The sequence below is a fragment of the Vombatus ursinus genome, unplaced genomic scaffold, assembly GCF_900497805.2.
Source record: "Vombatus ursinus unplaced genomic scaffold, bare-nosed wombat genome assembly UNPS02014791.1, whole genome shotgun sequence".
NCBI lineage: Eukaryota > Metazoa > Chordata > Mammalia > Diprotodontia > Vombatidae > Vombatus > Vombatus ursinus.
Window position 1 is genome coordinate 29689382 of NW_020954569.1, and position 10177 is coordinate 29699558.

Genomic DNA, 10177 nt, shown 5'->3' on the forward strand with positions numbered 1-10177 from the left:
TATAGATAAATCCTAGAGATGTAGATAAATTCTTAAAAATCATAAACAATTGGAGTGGAGCCAAGATGGCAGAGTAAGAGGCAGAGATTCTCCTCAGCTCTCCCCAAAATTCCTCCAAATCCCTTTAAATAATGACTCTAAACACACTGTAGAATAGCAGAACCCAAAACCAGATGGAGTGAAACAATTTTTCAACCCAAGAAAACTTAGAAGGTCATCAGGAAAGGTCTGTCTCATCAGGGTGAGAGAGTACCACAGTCTACCACAGGCCACACCAATGTAGACCAGGCCCCAGCCAAACAGGAGCAGGCCTCAGTTTGACATAATTAATGGCAGAGGTGGTAGTTTCCAGAATTCTTAGCCCACAGAGGGTAAGGGGATCAGACAATGGGGCAGAAGAAGATTTACAGGGTTACCTTTGCTGGACCCAGGATCAGGACTCTGTTGCCTTTTCCATGCTCATAGTCCCAGTGTGAGGAGGAACACTAGCACAGCAGGCTTGTAGCCATAGGCGAACAGGGACCCTAGTCACAGTTACAGGGCTGAAAAGAGTACTTATGTTCACTCATAAACAAGTGCACAGTACAGGGGAGTAGCAAACACAACTCTCCCTAGATCATAACCACCTTGAAAGAGCTAAAAAGTTACAGGTCCCCAAAATTAGCTCTTAAAACAGCTGCACAAAAATAATCTGAAGCTTGAGATAGTCCCTCCTTAATTTGGAAGCAGACTTAAAATAGTATAGCACATGGAGTTAAAAGTCATGAAATAAGCTGGAAAATGAGCAAACAAAAAAAAGTTTATCATAGAAAGTTACTATGGTGACAAGGGAGATCAAAACACACTCAGAAGACAACAAAGTCAAAATTCCTGCATCTAATGCCTGAAAGAAAAATATAAATTGGTCCCATGCCATGGAAGAGCTCAAAAAAGATTTTAAAATCAAGTAAGAGAGGTAGAGTAAGAAATTGGGAGAGAAAGGAGAGCAATGCAAGAAAATTATGAAGAAGAGTCAACAGCTTGCTAAAGGAGGCAAAAAATACTGAAGAAAACAGAACCTTAAAAACAGAATTGACCAAATGATAAAAGAGGCATAAAATCCAATGAAGACAAGAATTCCTTGAAAAGCAAAATTAACCAAAAGGGGAAAAAGATATGAAAAAATTCACCAAAGAGAACTGCTTAAAAAGTAGACTTGGCCAAGTGGAAAAGAATGTACAAAAACTCACTGAAGAAAATATTTCCTTGTTGTGAATTGATCCAACAATTCTGGACAGTAATTTAGAGCTTTATCCAAAAGGCTATAAAACTTTGCATACTCTTTGATCTAGCTACTAGGTCTGTATTCCAAAGAGATCATAAAAAAGAGAAACCACGTGTGCAAAAATATTTACAGCAGCTCTTTTTATGGAAACAAAGAAATGGAAATTGAAGGGATCTCCATCAATTGTGGAACGACTGAAAAAGTTATGCTATATGAATATAGTGGAATACTATTGTGTTATAAGATATGACAAGCAGGCAGATTTCAGAAAAAACCTAGATGTAATTGCATGAATTGCAGTTAAGCAAAGTGAGCAGAATCAGAAGAATATTGTACAAAATAACAGCAACATTGTGCAATGATCAATTATAATAGGCTTAGCTCCTCTTGGCAATGCAATGATCTAAGACAGTTCCAAAAGACTTATGATGGAAAATGGTATCCTCTTTCAGAGAAAGAACTATGCAGTCTGAATGCAGATTGAAGCATACTGCATTCTTTCTTTTTTTCTTTCTTATGGTTTTACCTTTTGTTTTGATTCTTCTTTCACATCATGTCAGATGTGCAACTATGTCTAATATGATTGTACATCCATAAACCATATCAGATTACTTGCTGTCTTGAGGTGGGGAGAAGGGTGGGAGATAGGCAGAGGTAAAATTAGAACTCTAAGTCTTATAAAAGTGAATGTTGGAAACTATTTTTACATGTCATTGGGAAAAATACAATACATTGCAGAAGTAAAATAGCAATTCCTTAAAAGTTAGGATTGGGCAAGTGGAAGCTAAAGACATCAAGAAACAATCAAACAAATTCAAAAGAATGAAAAAAGAAGAAAATGAAAAACATCACATTGGAAAAACAACCTGCCTAGAAAATAGATCCCAGAGAGATAACTTATGAATTATTGGAAAACCTAAAAGTCATGATGACAAAAAAAGATAGCCTGGATAACATGTTCCAAGAAATTATCAAGGAAAACTGCCCTGATACCTGAAAACCAGAATGTAAAATGGTCATTGAATGTATCCAGCCCTCACATCTTGAAGGAGATCCCCAAATGAAAGCTCCCTGGAATATTATAGTCAAATTTCAGACCTCCAAAATCAAGGAGAAAATACTGCAAGTAGCCAAAAATTAACAATTCAAATAGCATGGAGCCACAATCAGGATACCACAAGATTTAGTAGCTTCTACAGTAGACAACAATGCCTCTGTGCAGGTAACTTAGTTCATTTTATTTTACATAAAATTAAATCTTCAGAAAGAAACATTTCCCAACTTTGGATAAAGGTGACCTTGATAATACCTGACAATCATGACTAATTAGATCAGAGATCTCATATGAGAGACAGAATGCTTTCCATACATCAGCTACCTTTTCATTTTAATTTATAGAGTTCATATCTAATAGAGTCTAATGCTTTTGAATTTGCCTAAATCATTTTTAATGTTTAGAAATGAATTCTCCTACAGATTATACCACAATACTCAGATATCTTTATGTTTTGAGAGTGACTTTCAAATGACCTTTCAGTTCATTGTGTTCTTCCAATACAAAAATTCCATCCTGATTTTATTCTTTGCAACATGAATAAATGCAAAGCATGCCACCTACTATGTACATTCCTTACCTTTTCTTTCCTCAAAGGAGATATTAGAGTAATATGTTTTATGTAATAAGAAATGCTTAATAATAGCTTGTTGACTGACTGCCAAGCTTAAGCATACTTAGAAGCAGTTCTGGAACAAGAGCAATCCTTTTTTGAATGACATTTTTTTTTTCTCTCTTTTTTTTTTTTTGCCATATGAGGGAGCACAGCATAGCCAATGCCTTCTGACAAGTGGTTTATTGGATAATAGATACTGAAAACCCACATTTCTGCCTTTCTCTCTTCACAAATGTACCTATTTATTAATGGAAATTTTATAATGAAATCAGCCACAATAAATAGGTTTCAAGGCACTTTAACAAAGAAAATTATAATTAAAATTAAATCGAGAAGCTTATATTTATATTTTCAACTTTTGCTATGAAAAGAGGTCTATAAATTTCCAAGACAAGGATTTCAAAATACATGCAACATTTATGATAAAGTAAAAAGAGAAATATTAAATAAAGTAACATATTTTTTAGGCTTTTTCTTCCTTTCTATAACAATCTCCTTATGTTTTCTGTTCCAGAAAGTTTGCTTGATATGAGTTTAATAATCACTGCATTCACATATTATATTTTTGAACAAAATTATTTTGGCATAAAAATAATGCTGACTCCACATAATCTCTGTTCTCCATATTACACAAAGTGGTTCTAGAATTCTTTTATCATCATGTGGCAAAACCAGTCCAAGGAATATGGACAGTATCCTATATGACAACTCAATTGAAACTGCAGATTCTCAGTCTCAGGAAATTTGTGAAGCATTTAAAATTTAAATGTAGTACCCTTTCACTTTCCTGTTAGTATCACTTTTTCTTTCATAAATTCACCACATAATCTCTTATGTGACTGAGTACTTAGAAAGAGAAACCCTAATACTTGAACTAATACTTCAATGTAATTAAATTCGTTCATTGTAACTCAATTCATATTATTTCATATACATCATCCAGATTTTCACAAGGCCCTGAACTCTTCTTTAAACAATAAATTTATTTTTCCAATTAATAACATTTTATTTTTTTTCCAATTACATGTAAATATAGTTTTTAACATTTACTTTTATAAGATTTTGAGTTTCAATCTTTTCTTCTCCCTTTCCTCCCTCTATTCCACCCTCCCCAAGACAGAAGCAATCTGATATAGGTTATACATGTAAAATCATATTAAACATATATCCACATTTAACATGTTGTGAAAGAAGAATCAAAAGAAGAAATACACAATAAAAAATAAACAAAAGAAAAAAGTAAAGTAATATGATTTAATCTGCATTCAGATTCCATAGTTCATCCTCAGGATGTGGATAGCAATTTCCATCATAAGTCTTTTGGAATTGTCTTAGATTGTGCTGTTGAGAAGAGCTAAGTCTATAATAGTTGATTATATCACAATAATATCCTAATTGTGTATAATGTTCTCAGTGTTCTGCTCCTTTCATTAAGCATCAGTCCATGTAATTACTTCCAGGTTTCTTTTTTTTCCCTTAACTCTACTTGTTCATCATTTCTGATAGCACAAGAGTATCCCATTACATGGATATAAAACTACATGTTCAGTCATTCCCCAATTCATGGGTATTCCATCAATTTCCAATACTTTGTAATCATAAAAAAAGAGCTGCTATAAATATTTTTGTACATGTGGTTTCTTTTTGATTTTTCATGATCTCTTTGAGATACAGACTTAGTAGTGGCATTATGGGATGAAAGGATAAGCAAAGTTTTAGTACCTTTTGACCATAGTTCCAATGGCTCTCTGGAATGATTGAATGAGTTCAAAACTCCACCAACACTGCATTAGTGTTCCAATTTTCCCACATCTTCTCCAATGTTTATCATTTTCCTTTTCTATCATATTAACCAATCTGGTTGCTGTGAGGTGGTAACTCAGAGGTGTTTTAATTTGTATTTTTTTTCTAATCAAGAGTAATTATGAGCATTTTTTCATATAAATCTAGATTGTTTTCATTTCTGCATCCAGAAACTGCCTGTTCATATCCTTTAGTCATTTATTAATTTGGAAATGACTTATATTCTTATAAATTTGATTCAATTATCTATAAACTTGAGAAATGAAGCTTTTATCAAAAATATTAGCTATAAAAATTGTTTCTCAGCTCTCTTCTTCCTTTCCAATCTTGGTTGCATAAATTTTGTGTGAATTTTTTTCAATTTACTGTGATCAAAATTATCCATTTTACATTTCATAATGTTCTCTATCTCTTGTTTGGTCATAAATTCTTTCCTTCTCCACAGGTCTGACAAGTCAAGTATTCCTTGCTCTCATACTTTGTTTATGATGTCACCCTTTATGTTAAAATCATGTACCCAGCTCAACCTTATCTTGGTTTACAGTGTGAAATGTTGGCCTAGGCCTAGTTTCCATCATACTATTTTCCAGTTTTCCCATCAGTTTTTTGTCAAATAGTGGTTCTTATCACAGAGGCTGGAGTCTTTGAATTCATCAAACAATAGATTATGATAGTCATTGTACCTAAGCTATTTCATTGATATACCACTCAATTTCTTAGCAAACACTAAGTAATTTTGAGGATTGCCACTTTATAATATAGTTTTAAATCTCATACATCTAAGTCATTTCCTTTGCATTTTTTTCATAAATTCCTTTTATATTTCTGACTTTTTGTTCTTCCAGATGAATTTTGCTATTATTATTTCTAACTCTAAAAAATCATTTAGGGGGGCATTGCCAAGATGGCAGAGTAAAAGCAGTGACTTGCTTGAGCTCTCCCCCAAATCCCTCCAAATACCTGTTTAAAAAAATGTCTCTAAACAAATTCTAAAGCAGCAGAACCTACAAAAAGACAGAGGGAAACAAATTTAAAGTCCAAGACCGCCTGGATGGTTGATCAGAAAGGTACATCATGCCAGGTGGGGAGATGAGCCCAGTTTGGCATGGGCAGGCAAAACAGGCCTCAGCTAACCTGGAGCAGGCTTCAGAGGACTAAATCGTGAGCAGCTATGGCAGTTTCCAGACTTCTCAACCCATGCATGCCAAAAACAACTTAGAAGGTCAGTGGGAAAAAATCTGTGTCTGCGGTGTGAGAGAGAGAAGTGTGGTCCCAGCCCCAGTCTCCTAGCTTGGCCCCAGGGCAGTGGCTGTTTCCTGAGCTTCTGGCCCACAGGCTGAGGGTGAAATTGGTGGCTGATCAGAGGGATATTGCAGGGATTTCACTGCTGGTGCAGGATTCTCTTGCTTTGCCAATGCTTGGGTCTGGGTCACAGTTCTGGGTGGCAGTCCTGGGGCAAGGAGGAGTACTAGCATGGTGGAGTTTGTAGTCTGGTGGAAAGGAAATCCTTCTCATAGTTCCAAGGCAGAAAACAGTGCATGTGGTTACTTATAGACCAGGGCACAGTCCAGGAAAGGAGTAAACACTTTGCTCCTTATCATACCACCTTGGGAGAACTTAAAACTTACAGGACCCTAGAAGTATCTCTGAAAACATCTGCACAAAACCCCTGAAGCTTGGGACAGTACTTTCTCCACACTGGAAGCAGACCCCTATCTTAACAAAGAGTTTTAAAATTAGTAATTGACTGAGATCATGAACAAACAAAGGTGCAAAAGAAGTCAGTCCATAGAATCTTTCTTTGGTAACAAAGAAGATCAAAACATATAACCAGAAGAAGACTACAAAGTCAAAGCTCCTACATTCAAAGCCTCCAAGAAAAATATGAATCACTCTAGGCCATGGAAGAGCTGAAAAAGGAGTTTGAGAAACAAGAGAAGTAGAGGAAAAACTGGGAAGAGAAATGAGAGTGATGCAAGAAAATCCTGAAAAACAAGTCAACAACTTGCTAAAGGACACCCAGAAAATTACTGAAGAAAATAACACCTTAAAAACAGCGTAACCCAAATACCAAAAGAGGTCCAAAAAAGCCAATGAAGAGAATGGCCTAAAAAGCAATATTGACCAAATGGCCGGTACATTCCCAAATATTTTATATTGTCCACAGTTATTTTAAATGTAATTTCACTTTCTAATTCTTTCTGCTCAACTTTGTTAGTAATATATAGAAATGCCAATAATTTATGTGGGTTTATTTTATATCTTGCAACTTTGCTAAAGTTATTATTTCAAATATTTTTAGTTGATTCTCTAAGCATATGATCATATCATCTGCAAAGAGTGATAGTTGTTTCCTCATTGCCTAGTCTAATTTCTTCAATTTTTTTTTCTTATTGCTATATTTAACATTTCTAGTAAAATATCTTCGTTTCATCCCGATCTTATTGGGAGTGTTTCTAACTTATCCCCATAACATATAATGGTTGCTGGTGATTTTGAATAGATACTATTCATCATTTTAAGGAAAACTTAACTTATTCCCATGCTCTCTAGTGTTTTTTAATAGGAATCAGTGTTGTATTTTGTCAAAAAGTTTTTTCTGCATCTTTTGGAAAAAATAATATGATTTTTGTTAGTTTTGTTATTGATATGATCAATTATGCTGATAGTTTTAATCTTATTGAACCAACCCTGCATTGATATAAATCTCATCTGGTCATAGTGTATTATCCTTGTGATAAATTGCTGTAATCTCTTTGTTAATATTTTAATTTTTTTGTATCAGTATTCATTAGGGAAATTGATCTATAATTTCATTTCTCTTTTTAGCTCTTCCTGGTTTAGGAATCAGCACCATATTTGTGTCTTAAAAGGAATTTGGTAGGACTCCTTCTTTTCCTATTTCCCCAAATAATTTATATAATATTAGAATCAATTATTCTTTGAATGTTTGGTAGAAGTAAACTGTAAATCCATCTGGCTCTGGAATTTTTTTCTTTGGGAATTTGTTGATGACTTGTTCAATTTATTTTTTTTCTAAAATGGGGTTATTTAATTATTTTGTTTTTTCTTCTGTTAATCCGGGCAATTTACATTTTTAAAATATTCATAGATTTCACTTAGATTGTCAGATTTATTGGCATACAGTTGGGCAAAATAGTTCTTAATTAGTGCCTTAATTTCTTTTTTATTGTTGCTGAATTCACATTTTCATTTTTGATACTGGTAATGTGCTTTTCTTTTTTTTAATCAAATTAACCAAAAGTTTATCTATTTTATCATTTTTTTCATAAAACCAGCTCTTAGTTTTATTTTTTAGTTCAATAGTTTTCTTAATTTCAATTTTATTAGTTGCTCCTTTGATATTTAGAATTTATACTTTGATATTTAATTGGGGATTTTAGTTTGTTCTTTTCTAGCTCTTTTAATTTTATGAACAGTTCACTTAACTCCTCTTTATCTATTTTATTCATGTAAGCATTTAGAGTTATAAATCCCCCCTCAATAATTGCTTTTGCTCCATCCCATAAGTTTTGGTATGTCATTTCATTATTGTTATTCTCTTTGATGAAATTATGGATTGTTTCTATGATTTGGTTTTTGACCTACTTGTTCTTTCAGGTTAGATTATTTGATTTCTAATTTGTTTTTAGCCTATCAAAGACCCTTTATTACCTGTAATTTTTATTGCATCATAATCTTAAATGGATGCATTTATTATTTTTGACTTTCTGCATTTGATTGTGAGGTTTTCATGCCCCAGTACATGGTCAATTTTTGTGTAGGGGACATGTACCACTGAGGGGGAAAAAAGGTTATATTCCTTTCTATTTCCAGTCAATTTTCTGCAGAGGTCTACCATATCTAACTTTTGTAAAATTCTATTCATTTACTTAACTTTTTTTTTGTTTGTTTATTTTGTGGACAGATTTATCTAGTTCTTAGAGAGGAGGGCTGAGATACTCCACTACAATAGTTTTGCTGTCTATTTATTCTTATAACTCACTTAACTTCTCCTCTAACAACATGGATGCTATACCACTTGGTGCATATATGTTTAGTATTCGTATTGCTTCCTTGTCTGTGGTACCTTGTGGCAAGATGTAGTTTCCTGTCTTATCTCTTTTAATTAGATATATTTTTGCTTTTGCTTTGTCTAAGATCAGGATTGCTACTCCTGCTTTTTTTTTCTTCAGTTGAAGCATAATATATTCTGATCCATCCTTTTACCTTTACTCTGTGTGTTTCTCTCTGCTTTGAATGTGTTACTTGTAAACAATTTATTGTAGGATTATGATTTTTGATCTACTCTGGTATAGACTTTTATTTTATGGGTGAGTGCATTCCATTCACATTCACAGTTATGATTACTAACTTTGTATTTCCCTCCATCCTAACCCCCCTGTTTATACTTCCTCTCTCCTCCTCACCACTGTTTTATTGCTGACCACCACCTCCTTCAATCTGCCCTCCCTTTTATCCAACTACTTTATTTTCTTTTCCCTTTCTCCTCCTACTTCTGTTTAGGGTAAGATAAATTTACATATTCTACTGAGGGTATATGCTATTTCATCTTTGACCCAAATGTGAAGAGAGTAAGGTTCAAACAATTTTAACCTCAACGCTTGCTTCTCTCTAATGCAATATTTTTTTGTACCTCTGCATTTGATGTAATTTACCTTATTCTGCCTCTCCCTTTATTCTTCTTCCAGTACAATCCTTTTTTCACCCCTAATTTTTATATCATCACACAAAAGTTGTCTCATATCCATACCCTCTCTCTATATATACTCCTTCTAACTGCCCTAATAGAGATACACTTCTCAAGAGTTACAAATACCATTATCCCATGCAGGGATGTACACAGTTCAATCCTATTGAATAGTACGTTGTTGTTGTTGTTTTCCTTTCCTGTTTGCTTTTTTACACTACTCTTGTGTCTTGTATTTGAAGATCAAATTTTCTGTTCATCTCTGGTCTTTTCATGAGGAAAGGTGGAATGTCCCCTCTTTCACCATCCCTCTTTTTCCCCAAAAGATCATAATAAATTTTGCTGGGTAGTTGATTCTTAGTTGTAATTCTAACTCCTTTGACTTCTGGAATATCATATTCAAAGGCTTCCATTCCCTTGATGCAGAAGCTGCTAAATTCTGTGTAATACTGACAATGGTTCCACGGTATTTGAATTGTATCTTTCTGGCTGCTTTCAGTATGTTCTCCTTGACCTCATAATTCTAAAATTTGTCTACAATATTTCTTGGAAATTTAATTTTGAGATTTCTTTCAGGAGGTGATTGGGGGATTCTTTCAATGACTTTTTTTTACCCTCTTGTAAACTGCCTTTCAGGGCAGTTTTCCTTGATATATTCTTGAAAGATTTGAAAGATGTTGTCCAGTCTCTCTCTCTCTCTCTCTCTCTCTCTCTCTCTCTCTCTCTCTT